Source organism: Lepus europaeus, chromosome 6 (genome assembly GCF_033115175.1).
Source record: "Lepus europaeus isolate LE1 chromosome 6, mLepTim1.pri, whole genome shotgun sequence".
NCBI lineage: Eukaryota > Metazoa > Chordata > Mammalia > Lagomorpha > Leporidae > Lepus > Lepus europaeus.
Window position 1 is genome coordinate 63,378,675 of NC_084832.1, and position 18,885 is coordinate 63,397,559.

Genomic DNA, 18,885 nt, shown 5'->3' on the forward strand with positions numbered 1-18,885 from the left:
CTGCAGCACCTGCATCCCATATGGGCACCGGTTCAAGTTCTGGCTGTACTGCTTCCGATCCAGCACTCTGCTATGGCCTGGGAAAGCAGCAGAGGATGGCCCAAGTCGTTGGGTCCCTGCACCTACAAGGGAGACCTGGAAGAAGCTCCTGGCTCCAGATCAGCTAAGCTCTGGCCATTGTGGTCTTTTGGGGAATGAACCAGCAGAATGGAAGATCTCTCTCTCTTTGGCTCTACCTCTCTCTGTAAATCTTTCAAATAAATAAAATAAATCTTTAAAAAAAAAAAAAGGTAATGCAAAAACTCACAGCACAATGTGTCAAACACTGTCCTAAGTATATGTGTACTTAGCAACTCATTTCAACTCACTTCAGCATAAGGAAATGGAGGGAAAGAGATTGTAAGCATTTGCTTAGACTCCTAAGTGGCACAGTCAGGATGTGAATCCAGGCAGCTGGAGACCAAGTCTGCACTTTTTACCACTTGGTCTCATATGCTTAAGAGAGACATTAACTTGGGGCTGGCACTGTGGCATAGCGGCACCTGAAGTGCCAGCATCTCATATGGGTGTCAGTTCAAGTTCCAGCTGCTCCACTTCCAATCCACCTCTCTGCTAATGTGCCTGGGAAAGCAGTGGAAGATGGTCTATGTCCTTGGGCCCCTGCACCCACCTGGGAGACCCAGAAGAAGCTCCTGGCTCCTGGCTTCAGAGCAGCCTAACTCCAGTAGTTGCAGGCATTTGGAAAGTGAACCAGCAGATGAAAGATCTCTTACTTTCTGCTTCTCTGCAACTTTGCTTTTCAAATAAATAAATAAAGAGAGAGAGAGACCTTAACTCATACAATGGCATTTCAAAAAGTTAAGGGAAAATGGAATTTTGAAATTCATGTAGTTTTTCCCTAAAATGCATTTCCCATAAACTTTAGATCCTTTGTATGATTTCAAAAATTCTTGTACCACAATAGACATTTTTTTTTTTTTTGACAGGCAGAGTGGACAGTGAGAGAGAGAGACAGAGAGAAAGGTCTTCCTTTTGCCGTTGGTTCACCCTCCAATGGCCGCCGCGGTGGGCGTGCTGCGGCCGGCGCACCACGCTGATCCGATGGCAGGAGCCAGGTGCTTCTCCTGGTCTCCCATGGGGTGCAGGGCCCAAGCACTTGGGCCATCCTCCACTGCACTCCCTGGCCACAGCAGAGAGCTGGCCTGGAAGAGGGGCAACCGGGACAGAATCGGGCGCCCTGACCGGGACTAGAACCCGGTGTGCCGGGGCCGCAAGGCAGAGGATTAGCCTAGTGAGCCGCGGCGCCAGCCAACAATAGACATTTTTTATTTAGTTTTCCATGATCTTTTTGAAGTACCCAGGATAAGTCAACCTTTTCAAAAAAATGCCTGTTTTCTCTACTGTATCATAATTCTTGTTCTTGATTTATAAGTACTCCTTGTATAGTAAGATTATCTTAAATGGTTTCAAAAGTTTAAAAAAAAAAACAGCAAATAATAATACCTCTCAAATACCCTGCCTTATGTCTCTTAGACAACAGATGGGGAAAGGAGCCACATGAAGGTAAGCAATGCAAACACCCATAAACAGGTAGATAAATTAAAATTCAGAAGTGCATTTCCCCGGATTATGAACTAACTTGGCCTTCAAAATTTTACAAGTATTAGCCAAAAATATAAGATTTACCACCTTTAAAATTATAATACAGGAGATGGCATGACGCAGTAAGTTAGTTGCCACCTACAATGCCTGCATCCCATACTGCAGTGCCAGCTCAAGTCCTGGCCGCTCCACTTCCAACCCAGCTCCCTGCTAAGGCATCTAGGAAGACAGCAGAAGATGGCCCAACTATTTGGGCCACCGCACCCATGTGGGAGACCCAGATGGAGCTCCAGGCTTCGGCGCAGACCAGCCCTAGCCATTGTGGCCAATTGGGGAGTGAAGCAGCAGATAAAAGATCTCTCTCTCTTTCTCTCTCTCTCTCTCTCTCCCTCCCTCCCTCCCTCCCCCCACCTCCCTCCTTCCCCATTCCTTCCTCTATCACTCTACCTTCCTAATAAATAAATCTTTAAAAATTACAATATAAAAAATTATTACACACAAGGATATTACCATTCAAAACCATGTAACTTCCTGACAGCAGTACAATTACCCTGAAAGCTTGAATCAGAGACAGAAACTTTGCCCTGAGGGTTTGCTAACATACTGCAACAGCAAGTGAACTTTCATCATGATGATTATAATGAATGGAGCTTACTCAGCGCCAAGTTGCTTGAAGCTTGTTTTACAAGGTAATTCTCCGAAGACTTGTAATTTACGAGTCAATATTAAAAAGTGTGCATGTATCTACACCCAGTAGTCTTGGTATGGCAGAAAGGCTGGGTTCCCGTGCCCCATGTGAGACCCAGATTGAGTTTCGGCTCCTGGACTTGGACTGGCCCAGCCCTAGTTGTTTTGAGCACTCGGGGGATGAACCAGCAGATGAAAGACCTTTGTCTTTCTGTCTCTGCCTTTCAAATAAAAATGAAAAACAAACAAACCAGAATCTGCCTTGTTGGAGACACTGTTAAGCAGCTTCACATACATTATTTCATTCAATCTTCATGATAATCTTGCGAGGAGGAAAGGATAATCCATTCTTAGCAGAGAGGACTATGGCTCTCAGGTGACTACTGGCCAAAGTCACAATTCAGTAACTGGCATGGTTAGAATTCACTCCCACTCTTTCCTTTCTTCACACAGAAGGGCCTTTCATCCTGGCCCTCCATTGCTCAACTTCTCCAGCATTACCTCCTTCTGACTTTACCTCATCTCACAAAATGAATACCAGAACCTGTTCAAAAATTCCCCCACAATGTCTCTACCTGGATTTGCCTGGTTAAATCTCATAAACATCTGTTCCTTCACTCTTCCAACAACCAGTGGGAGACAGGGTTTTGATGTGATCTCTGTCCTCAGAGCTCACAGCAGCACAAGGCGCACCTTGGGCTACAGAATGCTAAAGCACAAACTATGTCTCCATTGAACTACACTCAACCTGGGCTGATGACAACAACAGGTATCTTCGGAATGCCAGTAAGGTTCTCTGAGAGGTTTCCTGGAGGTATTAAAAAACCCAGGATGTGGGGCAAGCAGCAGGCCTAATGTCGGAGGATCAGAGTTCACTGTCTACCTCCAGCTCATGCTAATGCAGATCCCAGAGGCAGCAGTTATGACTCAAGTTCTTGGGTCCCTGCCAACCACAGTGAAGACTTGGATTGTGTTTCTGGGCCAATGTGAACAAATAAATGAATATTTTAAATGAAACAAAATGAATGCTTAATTTTTTGAATAAGATTTTATCCCTAAAGCTGTTAAAAGTTTTAAGATGTATACTTAGGGCCAGCGCCGTGGCTCACTAGGCTAATCCTCCACCTGTGGCACCGGTACCCCGGGTTCTAGTCCCGATTGGGGCGCCAGATTCTGTCCCAGTTGCTCCTCTTCCAGGCCAGCTCTCTGCTATGGCCCGGGAAGGCAGTGGAGGATGGCCCAAGTGCTTGGGCCCTGCACCCGCATAGGAGACCAGGAGAAGCACCTGACTCCTGGCTTCGGATCAGCGCAGCGCGCCGGCCGCAACGCACCCGCCATAGCAGCCACATGAGGGGGGTGAACCAACAGAAAAAGGAAGACCTTTCTCTCTCTCTCCCTCTCTGTCTGACTCTGCCTGTCAAAAAACAAAAACAAAAACAAACAAACAAAAAGATGTATACTTAGATTCACAACCTGAAGTGGCAGGATGTTTCAGATAAAACCTATAAAATGAATTAATACAAAATTAAATCTAGAAGGTAGGAATGTAACATGGCTTAGCCTCTGTGGAGAACAGTATGGCGTTTCCTCAAAAAACTGAACGAAATTACCACACAGTATACCAATTCTACTACTATAGACTATACATATCCTACCAACATTCAAAAAAAGAAAGAAAGAAAAGAAGAAAAATAGAACAAATAGACTGACGTATGCCAGTGGTCACAGCAGCATGATTCACAACAGCCAAAATATGGGAACAACTCAAATGTCCATCAACAAACGAGTGGATAAACAAAACGTGGCCAAAACAGAATAGTCAGCCTTAGGAAGGAAATTCTGTTAAGTACTAAAACAGAGATGAACTTTAAACATATGTTAATGTGAAATAAGTTAGATACAAAAGGACAAACACTGAATGATTCTATTTAGATAGGAAACCTACTAGAGTCAAATTCAGAAAGAAAGTAGAATGCTGGTTGCCAGGCACTGGGGGAGGTGGGGATGGAAGATTACAATTTAACAGGGGCAGAGTTTCAATTTGGGATGATGAGAAAGTCTTTAGACAGTGGTGATGGCTGCACAACAATATGAATGAATTTAAGTCACTCAACTATGGATTCAAAAGTGGTTAAAATGGTTAATTCTGTTACATATATTTTATCACAAATTTTAAAAACATCAGATAGGGGCCAGCACTGTGGCATATCAGGTAAAGCCACCGCCCACAGTGCCAGCATCCCATATGGATGGATGTTGGTTCAAAACCCTGCTGCTCCACTTCTGATCCAGCTCTCTGCTACGGCCTGGGAAAGCAGTAAGGATGACTCAAGTCCTTGGGCCCCTGCACCCACGTGGAAGACCCAGAAGAAGCTCCCAGTTCCAAATATTGTGGCCATTTGGGGAGTGAACCAGTGGATGGAAGACTTCTCTCTTTCTCTCTGCCTCTCTGCAATTCTGCCTTTCAAATAAATGAAATATATATTTAAAAAACAAATCAGATAATGATGCCATAGGCTTACATCCCATCTCCATTAATGAACTCAAACACTGGCCGGCGCCACGGCTCACTTGGCTAATCCTCCACCTGCAGCGCCGGCACCCCGGGTTCTAGTCCCATTTGGAGCACCGGTTCTGTCCCAGTTGCTCCTCTTCCAGTCCAGCTCTCTGCTGTGGCCCGGGAAGGCAGTGGAGGATGGCCCAAGTGCTTGGGCCCTGCACCCGCATAGGAGACCAGGTGGAAGCACCTGGCTCCTGGCTTCGGATCGGCGCAGTGTGCCGGCCGTAGCAGCCATTTGAGGGGTGAACCAATGGAAGGAAGACCTTTCTCTCTGACTCTGTCTCTCTCACTGTCTAACTCTGCCTGTCAAAAAAAATAAATAAATAAAATAAACTCAAACATTTTAAAATTAAATGTAAGATAGTTTTGATTCTTAAAAAATAAAAACTTTTGGAAAAATACAATCATAATTCATGAACTCTGTCTTGGGATCACAAGTCCAGATTAAAGAAATTCTGAATGGAGCATTTCTAAGAGAAATGCCAGCATGGCCTCCTTGGAACTTTTCAGCACACACAGCAATTCATTCGACCGAACAACTGCTGAGACAACAGCTCTCTGCCACACTTGATTGGTAGTCAGCAAAATGACAAGCTGCAACTAGCTCGTCAGTTATATTAATGAAGTGCATCGGAAGTAACTATTCAAGAGTAATTTTTCATCTTTTCATGGTTCATAAGTGTGACTGGGTTTTCACACCTTTGTGTGAGATGTGCCTCCTTCATGCCTTATTATGACACCAGCACATTTACCCATCTGACATGAGGAAAAAAAAACACATTTGTTGCAACTTTGTTTATCTATTATTCTATCTAGGAAACATACACAGCACTCTCTTAAGTGGCAATGATACGTCTAGCCCGAATTACTGTATATTATTAACAGGTAATCTGATGGGGCCAGCACTGTGGTGAAGGTTAAGCCTCTGCCCTCAGTGCTGACATCCCATATGGGTGCCAGTTGGAGTCCCAGGTTCTTCCTTTACTGTGCGGAGATAAAGCAAGGACAGAACAGAAAGGAAAAACACAAGCAGAAGTAGGAAAAGAGCTTAACATCTCCAACTCACTTGGATCTCTGCATTTTCTCTGGCACTTCAAAACATACCCAGGAGCAGGCATTTGGCTCAGCAATCAAGAGTCTGGTTGGGGCCGGCGCCACGGCTCACTTGGCTAATCCTCCGCCTGCGGCGCTGGCACCCCAGATTCTAGTCCCAGTTGGGGCGCCGGATTCTGTCCTGGTTGCTCCTCTTCCAGTCCAGCTCTCTGCTGTGGCCTGGGAGTGCAGTGGAGGATGGCCCAAGTGCTTGGGCCTGCACCCGCATGGGAGACCAGGAAGAAACACCTGACTCCTGCCTTCGGATCAGCACAGCGCCCCGGCCATAGCAGCCATTTGGGGGGTGAAACAACAGAAGGAAGACTTTTCTCTCTGTCTCTGTCTCTCTCTCTAACTCTGCCTGTCAAAAAAAAAAAAAAAAAGAGCCTGGTTGGGGCTCCAGCATCCCAACCAGGAGAGCCGGAGTTCGAGTCCTGGTCTGTTCTTGACCCCAGCTTCCTGCTAATATGTACCCTGGGAGGCAGCAGGTGATGACTGAAGTAGCTGGGTTCCTGCGTCCCAGGTGGGAGACCTGGATTGAGCTCCTGGCTCCTGGCCTTGGTGTGGCCCACCCCGCTATTACAGGCATCCAAGCAGTGATCCAGCAGATAGAAGCAGTCACACAAATTTTTAAGAAATATTTTTTTTAAAAAAAAGAAAACCTATCTTGCGTCCTCCTAGACTTCCTCTGTGTCAGCCAGCACTGCAGATCAACACCCCACTCCCGCGGATGGCCTTTCCCAGGTACTTGCACCGTCCCTTAGAGAGCTCTGGCATGGGGAAGAAAAGGTTATTTTCTTTTATAATCACAAAGCAAATTCAGTCAGGACAAACGCAGACCTTCCAAATTTAGAAATCTACATTTAGAACTGGAGGGCTGAGGAAGGTAGCAACCAATCTTTTGATTCCTCTAAGAGCACATCTACTTGACTTTCCCCCTGGGAACCCAGTATTAAGGGAGGGTGGAGAGGATTTTATTTTACTGATCTAGCAAAAAAAATATACTGGAATATGTCTACAGAATTTGAAAAACATGAAATACGGAAAAGTGATACAGGAAAACTTTGTTTTTCATTAAGTAAGGGTCTCGATATCAAACAATACTAGGAATTTAGGGTTGAGCCACAAGCACACAGCTTCCACACAGACTTCATCACACACACACACACACACCCTTTCTAATCAGAATGCATCTGGCACAGGGAGACTGACGCCACCAGCAGGACTTCTCTGGACTTGCCTTTTGCTGTCCTAAAAGCCTGCTAAGGAAAAAAGGCCAGGACAGAGTACACAGCCCTTAGAACCGATAGTACCCAGACACGGACTTTTCTCCTGCTGTCATTCTTGGAGCGTGAAGGGAGTTTCTACTATTCTTTAACACGGAAGCCGACTGAGGAAACCAGGACTCTGAATGTTGAACAAGTCATTTACAACGGCCTACGCACTCTTCAGTATACAAGGCTATCGCCAGGTTCTGACTGCTCGAAACACAACGTCAAACATGCAAAATGATTTTCAAACACAAAACACTTAACCAAAGCGCTTAACAGTGTACACTGAACAGAGGTTTCTCTATCTTCATAAACCAGATTTAAGTTGCCAAACTGCCTTACAATAGGAATTTATTTATAGTCCGTGTGCTATTGATAGAAAAGCACTGCCGTATGACATTATGGACACAATAATAGCATACGTTAATTCTCCTTCCACATAGCTCCAGATACCAAGAACACTGAGGACACCACAAAGCAATACAATCATGGCTGTTGCCTCTGAGAAGCTGAAGTTCTCCCAGCAAGCAAGTGGAGGCCTAGAGTACAAATACAACTGGAGTAACTAAGCTAACAATGAGATCCGATCAAGTCTACAGGCATGCGACAGCTGTTAACGTGTTACATGGGGGGAAAATTTGCAAAGTTGTGACAACTACATAAAAATTCTATATGCCAGGAAACTGTTGTAGGAGACCTCAGAAACAAGGTTCTCGATGTTCTAGCAGATAATAAAATGTACGCATTCCCGCAGGGAAGATCCAGTCCCTGCGGGAACAAGTGCTCTTTACAGCCTCCTCGCTTTTCTACCAAGAAAAGTTCCCAGTGGAGCACAAAAGACTCAAGGACTTGGCCATCTTTTCCCCATTGTGAGAATATGTATAAGAAAATTGTAGAATAAAAGAGTTTTAGGGATAAGTTTTTTTGTGTTCAACACTACATCCTAATATGTCATCTACCTATACTACAGCAAAATTGATTCAAAAACTCTCTCAAAGAGCAGCCAAATGTTACTCTTGCCAGTTTCTTCCATTCTTCCTTTTGAGATAGCAGATGCTATACGTCTGATTTAGACAGTAAATGTATTTCTCAGGTACAGATAAACCTCTAAGATAGGCAGCCTCAAACAGTTTAAAACGAAAATATGACTTACCCATTTCAATGGCTGCAAATAGGAGGCGAGGCCCATCTCAGAGATGTGCTGAGACACTGCTACTGGCCCAGCTGCTAGAGCAGCAGTCACCACTTCCCTCTTCTGCAAGCTCACAGAATTAGGATGAAAGAGAAACTAGGTCCCGAAGCCTTGACACGTTCCCAGGGAGCCTGAGAACGCAGCACCTCCAAATCAGTTTGTCACCCTTCACAGAGGTGCGGCTGGAGCCACCTCTACAGGTGACTGGAAGTAATCCTCAACCTGCCATTTAAAATAACAGCATGACTGCCGTTTCAGAATTCCCCATCACTGATGGTCACTACCCTTTGCCTCAGTTTGTTCAAATTCCTCATTCATTTTGAGCAAAACAGTTGTAAGGTCCTGTGACTGTCCCCTCCCAATCACCAATCAGGTATGTGACTGGAAACACAGCTTCAGTAACAGCCTGGGGAAGTGTTTCCTTTGGCCCCATCATCCAAGGGGGGCTGCTTTCATTTCACTGCACAGAAGCTTCTGGCAACTCTAGGATGAAGGGAATCAGCTCAATGTAAGAAGTAATTGTGGGGCTGGCGCCATGGCTCAATAGGTTAATCCTCCGCCCGCGGCACCAGCATCCCATAGGGGCACTGGTTCTAGTCCCGGTTGCTCCTCTTCCAGTCCAGCTCTCTGCTGTGGCCCGGGAGTGCAGTGGAGGATGGCCCAGGTGCTTGGGCCCCTGCACCCGCATGAGACCAGGAGGAAGCACCTGGCTCCTGGCTTCAGATCAGTGCAGCTCCGGCCTTTGTGGCCATTTGGGGAGTGAACCAGCGGGAGGAACACCTTTGTCTCTGTCTCTCTCTTTCTCACTGTCTGTAACTCTACCTGTCAAATAAATAAATAAAATCTTTAAAAAAAAAAGTATTTGGACCAAAGCCAGGCACTCAGGTTGGAAAAGCAAACAACCTAACCAGCAACTGTATGGGTAGCAAAAAAAAAAAAAAAAAAACAGTAATTCAGTGTGGTTAAGTGTCATCTTATGAATGTGTTACTTTATACTTTTATTTTCTAAAGGAAACCAGAAAAAGGAATGTTTTTCTAGATGGGTGTTGTGGTGCAGAGGGTTAAGTCACTGCTCAGAACACCCATCATTCCATATCAGTGTGCCAGGAGAGTCCCAGTTACACTGCTTTTGAACCAGCTCCCGTAGTGCATCCTGGGAGGGAGCAGATAACGACGCAAGTGCTTGGGCCCCTGCAATGCAGGTGGAAGACCCGGACAGAATTCCTGGCTTCTGGTTTGAGCCTGCCCCAGGAGTGATTCTTGTGGGCATTTGAAGAATGAACCAGCAGATAGAATATCTATTCCCCTCCCTCCTGTCACTCTGCCTTCCAAGTAGATGAGAATAAACATTAAAGTCTAAATATACTCACATACAACATTTTTCTACTTTCTCTTTGTTACACCAAACACATTACTACTTCATTCTGTTTTTCTCATGAATGGGATGGAGGTCAAGTTCAATCCTATTTACAGTTGCATGAACCTTTCTTAGGCAGGTGTCCCGAAAGTAATCTCATCTACTAGTCTCTGGCTGTCTGGAAAGCTTCAACTACACCCCGCGAGCACATGAAGCCAAACTCAAACTCCAGCAGTGAGCAGGCAGAACCACACTCTACTCACTCAGTGAATGGTTCCCAGGTGTCCTTATGTCAACAGGACACAGAGCCAACACTGCCGCCCCTGCAACATCTACGGGGATGGAGGGGAGAGATCGGCCCAGTGCTCCGATGGGGAGGGTCAGATACTGTGAAAGCAGCGGCACTGGGAAGTGTGCTTCTGCTAACGAGCAGCGCTGCCAGCAAAGCGAGCTGTATCTCAGGCAACGGTCCAGGGAAGGAACCAAAGGAGGCCTGCGTGGCTGCAGCCAGCAGCTCAGCCTTTATCCTAAGAGCAATGTGAAATCCCCAAAGGGTCTCACGCAAGAAGTGACATGGTCAGATGTAGGTCTGTGAATGATTCCTCAGGCTGAAAGCAAGACTAGACGAGGGTGAGGAACAACTGCCTAGAGGGAGTAACCCAGGAAAGAAATGGTGGATGCCTGCACCACGGGGAGGGAGAGTGCTGGACAAGACAGAGACCCGGGAGGAAGGACTCTGGGGCTGGCTGAATGGCAGGAGCACACTGGCTGAGGGAAGGGCAGAGCCAGTGTGTGAGATGCTCAGTGAGTGAGAGTCACTATGACACAAGGCACAGTGCGGCAGGGGGACGAGGCACCTTACCCTGGACATTTTCAGTCGGGTACCTGTGGCATATCACAAACAGCCTGACTCAGAAATTCTGAAGCTCATGAAAGAGATCTGTCTGGAGATTTGGAAATGTGGTGTAAGATCACTGAGGGGAAAGTTCATGGACCAAGAAGAGCAAAGAATCTTAAGCAGAAGTCCAAGGATTCTGAAGAGACTGCGAAGGAACATCCAGAGAGGAGGACAACCAGGAGAGCCCGGGAGGTGGGCACTGCAAGAGGAAGCCCGCCTGTGCGGCGTAGGGCTGAGCAATGCACACTGCGTTCAACAGGGAGAATTACGGTGACCTTAGCCAGACTCCCCGTGAGGCCGTCAATGGAAGAAGTCAGACTGCAGCAGGCTGCTGAGTGTGAAAGGTGAGGAAGAGGAAAGAGTAAATATAGGGCCGGCGCCGTGGCTCAACAGGCCAATCCTCCGCCTGCGGCACCGGCACACCAGGTTCTAGTCCCTGGGTCGGGGTGCCGGATTCTGTCCCGGTTGCCCCTCTTCCAGGCCAGCTCTCTGCTATGGCCCTGGAGTGCAGTGGAAGATGGCCCAAGTGCTTGGGCCCTGCACCCCATCGGAGACCAGGAGAAGCACCTGGCTCCTGGCTTCGGATCAGCGCGGTGCACCGGCAGCAGCGCACCGGCCGCAGCACACCAGCCGCGGTGGCCATTGGAGGGTGAACCAACGGCAAAGGAAGACCTTTCTCTCTGTCTCTCTCTCTCACTGTCCACTCTGCCTGTCAAAAAAAAAAAAAAAAAGAGTAAATATAAACTGCGTGTTGGAGAAACTCCACTGAAGGAAAGAAGAAAACCAGGCCAGTAATGGTAGAAAAAGATGGAGTTGAGGAGCACTTTTTGGTAGCCTTTTCATCTGAAACATGTTAGAGACCTGAACACCTTTAAATGCTAATGGGAAGGGCCAGGAGAAAGATCCAAGTTAGAGAGGAGGATGTAACAACTAAAGGAGGCTCTTAAGAAAGTAACAGGGAATGGAACAGGACAGGAAGCAGAGATGCACAAGGAGCTGCAGAAAGAGCAAAGTCCTCTGTTAGAACACAAGAAGGAGGCCAGCGCCGTGGCTTAACAGGCTAATCCTCTGCCTTGCGGCGCCAGCACACCGGGTTCTAGTCCCGGTTGGGGCGCCGGATTCTATCCCGGTCGCCCCTCTTCCAGGCCAGCTCTCTGCTATGGCCCGGGAGTGCAGTGGAGGATGGCCCAAGTGCTTGGGCCCTGCACCCGCATGGGAGACCAGAAGCACCTGGCTCCTGCCATCGGATCAGCGCAGTGCGCCGGCCGCAGCGGCCATTGGAGGGTGAACCAGCGGCAAAAAGGAAGACCTTTCTCTCTGTCTCTCTCTCTCACTATCACTCTGCCTGTCAAAAAAAATTTAAAAAAAAAAAAAAAAACACACAAGAGGGAAGGATGCGTATTGGATGACACGAGTCTAAAGGCTGGGGATGTATGAAGGTACTCACTCCTGCTCTCTCTGTGCTCAGTCAGTCCACATCTTCCATGCTCACCAGCCATGAAGAAGGGTTCAGGGTCTCCATATCCTCACCAGGTATTACAGCCATCCTAGTGGCAATGAGGCAGCGTCACACTGCAGTTTTGGTTTGTATTTGGAGACATTATCTTCTAGGTCACCTCTATTTCTTTGTAAAGAGTTAAGGCTTTCACAAAAAGTGAGATGGAACAGTTGACCTCCCAGAATTTTCCTCTGAAAACACAGCCTCTCATGTCCCTCACAGGTGTTCACTGCACATCTCACATGAAGATGTGTGACTACACCCACGGTGCGAACCTCATCAGCACATCTGTCTCACTATGCATAATTCCTTTAAAATGTTTCTGATAGCACAAAGTGCGTGTTTAGAATCAGTGTCACACTTACAAATAACCAAGGAGACAAAACAAAATGATTTTTTGATTTAACGAGCTATCTTTTATAGTATGACACACAGCCACAGACTTTGGTTTAAGTAATTCAGTAAGTACATTCCTATGTAACATGAAGTAAAGATTTAACCCGTTTAGAGGTTTATCAGCATATTAAGGCATGCTACTGCATTTATTCAGCATAATTTTGTGTTCAGGGTTCACATCTTAAGACAAACTTATGTGGTCCAGATGTATACCAAGGGTTTTATGGGATAAGAGGTTATGTTGTTGCTTTAGTTCTCTCTTGCTGAATAACACACCACCCCAAAGACAGCAGCCATTTATTCCTCCCAGCTGAGCTTACTCATGAGGTTGCAGGCACGGCTAGCTCACAAGGGCTACAGCAAGCCCCACTCATATCTGGGACAACCCAGGTGGTCTCTCTCGCTCTCCACAGTCTGGTCCAACCACCTCCTATACATCCATCTGATCGGCTTCCGTAAGAGTGAAGGCTAACGCCACCACGCCTCTTAAGGACTACGCCCAGAACTAGCACAGTATCACCTCCATCACCTTCTACTGGTCAAACAAGTCACAAGGCCAGCCTAGATTCCAGTGGAGCAGAAATAGACTGGCCCTCTTGACGGCAGGAGCTGGCAATCAAGTATACCAAAGGGAGGAAATGCTGGCAGTCACCTTCGGAAACAACCTACCACAGCCGTAAACACTACTGAAGGTTTCCACTGCACAACAGCACTTCGGGATTCAAACACTTGGCTACTTCCAAAACAAGAACTTTTTCTTACACTTCAAAATGAATATTCCTTCAAAGAGCTGACCATGTGGAATGCTAACCTCAGAAAAGTCTCTGAATCTTCTTTTCCAGGGTGATGAGAAGGATAGACATCATTTTTTTGAAAATGGTCTAAATGTAGTTCTCCATGGATTAGGTTTATCCCTTCTTGAAATCATTTCACACCTTACAATTTATTATGTGTGCATAAGTTGACCTCATTTTTTTAAAGATTTATCTGAAAGGCAGAGTTACAAAGAAGCAGAGGCAGAGAGAGAGCAAGAAAGGTCTTCCATCCACTGGTTCACTCCCTAGGTAGCCCCACCATCTGGAACTGAGCCGATCCAAAGCCAGGAACCTCTTCCTGGTCTCCCATGTGAGTACAGGGGCCCAAGCACTTGGGCCATCTTTCTTCGCTGCTTTCCCAGGCCACAGAATAGAGCTGGATCGGAAGTTTAACAGCCCCAACTCGAACCAGTGCCCATGTGGGACACCAGCATTGCAGGCTGCAGTTTTACCCACTACGCCACAGCGCTGGCCCCTTGATTTCACTTCTCTCTCTCTCTGCCTCTCTGTAACTCTGCCCTTCAAATAAATTAATTAATTTTAAAAAAAATCTAGGGGCTGGCACTGTGGCAAAGCCGGTTAAAGCCCTGGCCTACAGTGCCAGCATCCCTTCTGGGTACCAGGTTCCAGTCCTGGCTGCTTCACTTTTGATCCAGCTCCTGACTAATGCTCCTGGGAAAGCAGCAGAAGATGGCCCAAGTCCTTGGCCCCTGCACCCGTGTGGGAGACCCAGAAGAGGCTCCTGGCTCCAGATCAGCTCAGTTCCGGCCATTGTGGCCATCTGGGGAGTGAACTGGCAGATGAAAGACCTTTCTCTGCCTCTCTCTCTCTTTTTCAAATAAGTAAATATTTTTTTTAAAAAGTATCTAACAGTCCAAAATATATAAGTATTCTTAGCTACTTAAACTATACTATATCCAAACTATATACATTCAAGAATCAAACAGATTTGGAAAATGCTTCACCACCAAAACTCTTGCTACTTACTCTTCTGAACTAGATTTGGTTATCGTAATATCACTCACAATCTGAAATCTCACTATCAGAACTCAGGAACCCAACAAATTTGTATAGGAAAAGTACTTACACCCCAAAATATTAACTGTCACATTCAGATAATATAATCACAGGTTATGCACAATATTTCTATGTGTTTGAAATTTTGTTTCATTCTCTGCAAAAATATTTAATTACGTCTATACTGTAGACTAAGCATACTTGGAAATGTTTTGTATTAAGTATATATTGTGGTCAAATACATAATTGATTTAGAGAATTATTTGATAAACTTTCTCTAGGAAGTTTATTTTGTTTAAATTTAACCAACATCGCACCTCTCTAGTGCTTTCCTTAACATGAATACAACATGCAACACTTAGGATTTTTTTAAAATCACAGAATGTATGAAAATGTGTTCTGAAGCGCTGCTTGGACTCCACGCTCCTACGAGCCCAAACCTTACTTCCTATGCATCACTTACTGTTTCCTGCAGCACACAAAGAAGGAATACCATCATCATCAAAGCCCTTCACCTCCTTTCAGTTTCATCTTCCCCACAATGACTCAGATAAAGGAAGACAGCTTCCCAGCTTCCCAGCTCCTGACTAGTAAGCAGGGCCAAGTGCTTCTGCAGCAGACAGGCACTCTTATTAAAAATAGACGATTCCTCAAAGCTACAAGCTTGACAACTTCAGCTTTTATGGCCTTTCGTTTTCTGAAGTCCCAGAAGCTAATCATTTGGAATACACACATAAAGAAAAAGAAAAAACTTGCAGAAGAAACCTCTTTAAAGATTCTCTCCTCGAAAGAAACAGACTAAAGGGTAAAAGAAAAGGGACTTGTCTAGTAGCATTAACAATAGACCGGTCTTCACCAAGTGGATTAATGGATTAAAACCCATCCCACAGATGAACTGCTACGTTAACAGCATCTGAATACAGTGATTCCAGCCCCAACGCAGTTCAGAGGGGTGAAACTCACCCAGCGCTCCCTTCAAACGCAAGCTCGTAAAGTTTAAAGCCGCTAGGAACCGGCTGTCAGGGTTCCATCCGTTTTCCATCCCTCCCGGCGAGATCCCTGCACGCTCGGGCATTTTGAGGATGTGAGCCCACAACACACAGCAATTTTAGAAACTCAGTTTTCACCCTCTAAGGGCTTTAATCCATCCCCCACCACCAAAAAAAGAAAGAAAGAAAAAAGGCACGTGAGCCCCTGCATCTGGTTTTGCAAGAGCATCATTACAAGACTGCTTTGTAAGACGGTATGCCCCAGCTGCAGAGAGTTCTGGAGCAGATGGCTCTATCCTGCCTGCGGATAAACAAAAAGCCCCGAGCAGAGCCAGGGCAGAGCGCGCCCCAATGGGCATCTTCAATAAAATGGAGTGGATCTGAGGCAGGACAGGGCAAGCGTCGCTAACTCGGGTCACCGCACTCCTGGATAAAGGTCCCCAGTCCCCTCTGTGGATTCCGCGTGTGGGGCAAGGCACGCAGTCAAGAACACGGTCTGTGGCACTCCTACCGTGGGGAGGTGAAGGCGCCGATGCCAAGTTTTCGGCAAGGGCCGAGGGAGGATGGGCAGTGCCCGAGGCGAGGTCTCTCCCGGCACAACGGCGCCCAGAGCAGCGAGACTTCGGCTACGGGCACAACGGCGTCGGTGCTGCCAGGAAGGACAGGCAGCCAGGAAAACTTTTCCTCCTCTCCCCACCCTCCCTCTATCCGCCTCCGCGCAGGACACTGGAGCTGAGGTGCCAGCGCCCCCGCCCCGGACGCAGCGCCCGCGGGCCCGGGAGGCGGCGAGGGCGCGGAGTAACGGAGCGGGCCCGGCGCGGCCCGCGGGGAGGGAAAGGGGCAGACGCGACCTCCGTGGGCTCTCCGCCGCACCCGTACGCTACCTGCGAGGCCGCCGCCGCCGCGCCGTCCGGCCGGGCCGCGGGGAGCGCCGCGGGGATCTCCCGAGCTCCGCCAGCCGCACGAGCGGGAGCGAGCGCCGGAGCGGGAGGAGCCGGAGGCGGAGCGTGAGGGCGCCGGGCCCGCCGGTCACGTGGCCGAGCGGCCTCACGTGACCCTGGGCACCCGCCAGGCCCGGGCCCTGAGCCCCTGCACCTTGGACCCTGGGGCTGCCCGAGGCCCTGCAAGCATTCGCAGGGTGCCCGGCGGTGGCTGCTGCCTGGCCTCACTTGGTTTTGTCTCTCCAGCGCGAGGGGCGAGCCTCTGTCCTTCCCTGGGTGGCTTGGCAGTGGGGAGGGCCGGCCTCCTACCCCAGGGAAACCCGGGACGGAAAAGCCAGCAGCCAGCGGGAAACCCCCCCCCACCACCCCAATCTAGATGGGCCTTTGGCCCTGAGGCGCTGCCTGGGATAAATGGCCGCACAAGGGAGACATTTGTTTCACCTGGAACCCTGCCTCTGCCTCCCTACCCGGTTCGGATTGGAAGCACCAAAGCCAGGGGCAGGGAAGGTAGAGGTACCTCGGAAGCAGGCTGCCAAGGTCAGAAGGGACCCGAGAGGGCATCTGAGGCAACCTGTTTCTTATTACATTATTACATTATTTACAAGTGGGTAAACTGAGGCCAGGAGAGGGGCTGCTGCCTGAAGCTCGCACGGAGAGCGCGGTCATCTTTGTAAAACACCGTCCTGATCGCAGCGCTCCCAGGTGGCACTGCAGGGTGAAGCCCACGCTTCCGGCAAAGCACTGCAGGCAACCGTGTTCAGATTTACCTTTCCCAGATAAACTCCTGTGAACAACCAGGAAAAAACTCTTCGTTTTCTAAGCGTCACCAAACAGTTTCCTGATTAAAAGAAACCAGCTTTTCTTCACCAGCACCCCAGGTTCTAGTCCCGGTTGCTCCTCTTCCAGTCCAGCTCTCTGCTGTGGCCCCGGAAGACAGTGGGCCCTGCACCCGCATGGGAGACTAGGAGGAAGCACCTGGCTCCTGGCTTCGGATAGACACAGCGTGCCGGCCCTGGCAGCCATTTGCGGGGTGAACCAACGGAAAAGGAAGACCCCTCTCTCTCTCACACACTAACTCTGCCTGTCAAAAAAAAAAAAAAAAAAGGAACCCTGGTTTTCGTGATAACTCAGCTTTCTTTGGATTCTTCCTTTTCCCCTAAATCACTTTATTCTTCGTGTTTTTTCAGTCTTTTGCCTCCATTTGAAACGTCCGGAATGAATCACTAAATTCCTTAAAACCTGAGCCAGACAGGAAAGAGGTGAAAGATTTCATTGAGACAGGGTTACAGTTTGGAAGTGGAGCCCAATTGTGTGGATTGTATTTTCTGCTCTCTCGCTCTATCGCAATAGTTTCTGAATAAAATCTATATTTACCTCTTCACTGTCTAGCTCCGTTATTCTTTAGCAACACCTGTACTAGATTTTTTTTTTTTTTTTTTTTGGTCACTTAACACATAGCTGAGAAAAGCTACCCATGAAGGAAGGTTTTTTTTTTTTCAACTCACGGTTTAAAAAGTTTGCTCTCCAAGACCAGGCAGGCTTCAGCTGTGTGGTGAGGATGCGGTGGCAGGAGCTCGCAGCACATTGCCAGAAGCAGGTTTTTATAATCATCTCTAGAGGCCTGCCTTCCCAGGGCACTCCACCCAGCGACCTAAGGACCTCCCACTAGGCCCGCCTCCTGAACACCACAGCTGGATTGTTCCCACCCTCTGAGTCCCATGAACTTGTGACTTTGGGGCTCAAACATGTGCATGAGTTAGCAACCAAATCTTGTTCACCTCACAGCAACCCCCAAAGTACACATCAGGCTCCTACTCATCTTTCAAAATCCAGGTCAAACACCACCTACTCATCATTGTAGTCTCTTCCTGTATCTGCCGCCCAAATTCAGCAGCTTCGAAACGTTAGGTAAATTCAGTGTCAGCTGCAACTTCTTCCTGGATCTCTTGAACAGCACATATTCCGATAGGTAAATTTCACATTGCCCGAATGTGCTGTACATTTCCTTGAGAACGGATTGTCCATTGCCATCTTCTCTCCTAGATGATGAACTCTTTTAATAAGGGCTCTCTCGGCTTAGTACTGTCCCTAGCATGTTGTAGATACTCAATATCCTTTGAATCAAGTGGTTCAGCCAAAGTAGCAGTTTGGTGAGTTCACTGAAAGAGGACTATTTTGCTCAAAGAATTGGAATCAGGTTGTTGGGTTTTTTTTCCTATAACCTGACAAAAGAATTTCTGTAAAATGTGGAAGGGCATGAGGCTTGAATGATCATATATTTCCTGAGCATTCAATGTTCATTATGTGTCACATATCATATGTGAAGCATCTTGGGGAATAAAAAGTTAAATGGGACACATTTTTGCTCATTCCAGAAGTTGCTAACCTTAAGGAATGTATAGTCTGGTTCATTATTCCAGGACAGGGTAAAAAGGGAACACAGAGGAAGCACCACAAACTAGGAGTTAGGAAAAAGCTTCCTGGACAGGTGAAGTTGGAGGATAAGTAGTAGAGGGAGAGAGAGGCAAAGACTTGCAGAAGAGAACCCTGTGCTCAAAGGAAGTAAGTCA

General features: G+C 47.5%; 1 protein-coding gene and 1 non-coding gene across 8 annotated transcripts in view; one reads left to right on the forward strand and one right to left on the reverse strand.

Moving 5' to 3' along the window:
* RCBTB1 (RCC1 and BTB domain containing protein 1) overlaps window positions 1–16,320 on the reverse strand; it is a 51,632-nt gene extending 35,312 nt beyond the window's left edge. For 2 of the 7 annotated variants that reach the window (XM_062194227.1, XM_062194226.1), the window contains exon 1: window positions 16,259–16,320. The gene's annotated coding sequence lies outside the window, so the exon portion shown is untranslated. Of the gene's footprint in view, window positions 1–670; window positions 691–12,106; window positions 12,154–15,885; window positions 15,987–16,258 lie in introns of those variants that run through there. The other 5 variants (XM_062194232.1, XM_062194228.1, XM_062194233.1 and 2 more) reach the window with 4 other exon arrangements.
* LOC133762672 (small nucleolar RNA U13) lies at window positions 5,510–5,611 on the forward strand. Its single transcript, XR_009866339.1, has one exon. It is a non-coding gene; the product is annotated as a small nucleolar RNA U13 (small nucleolar RNA).
* Window positions 16,321–18,885: the final 2,565 nt, after the last annotated feature.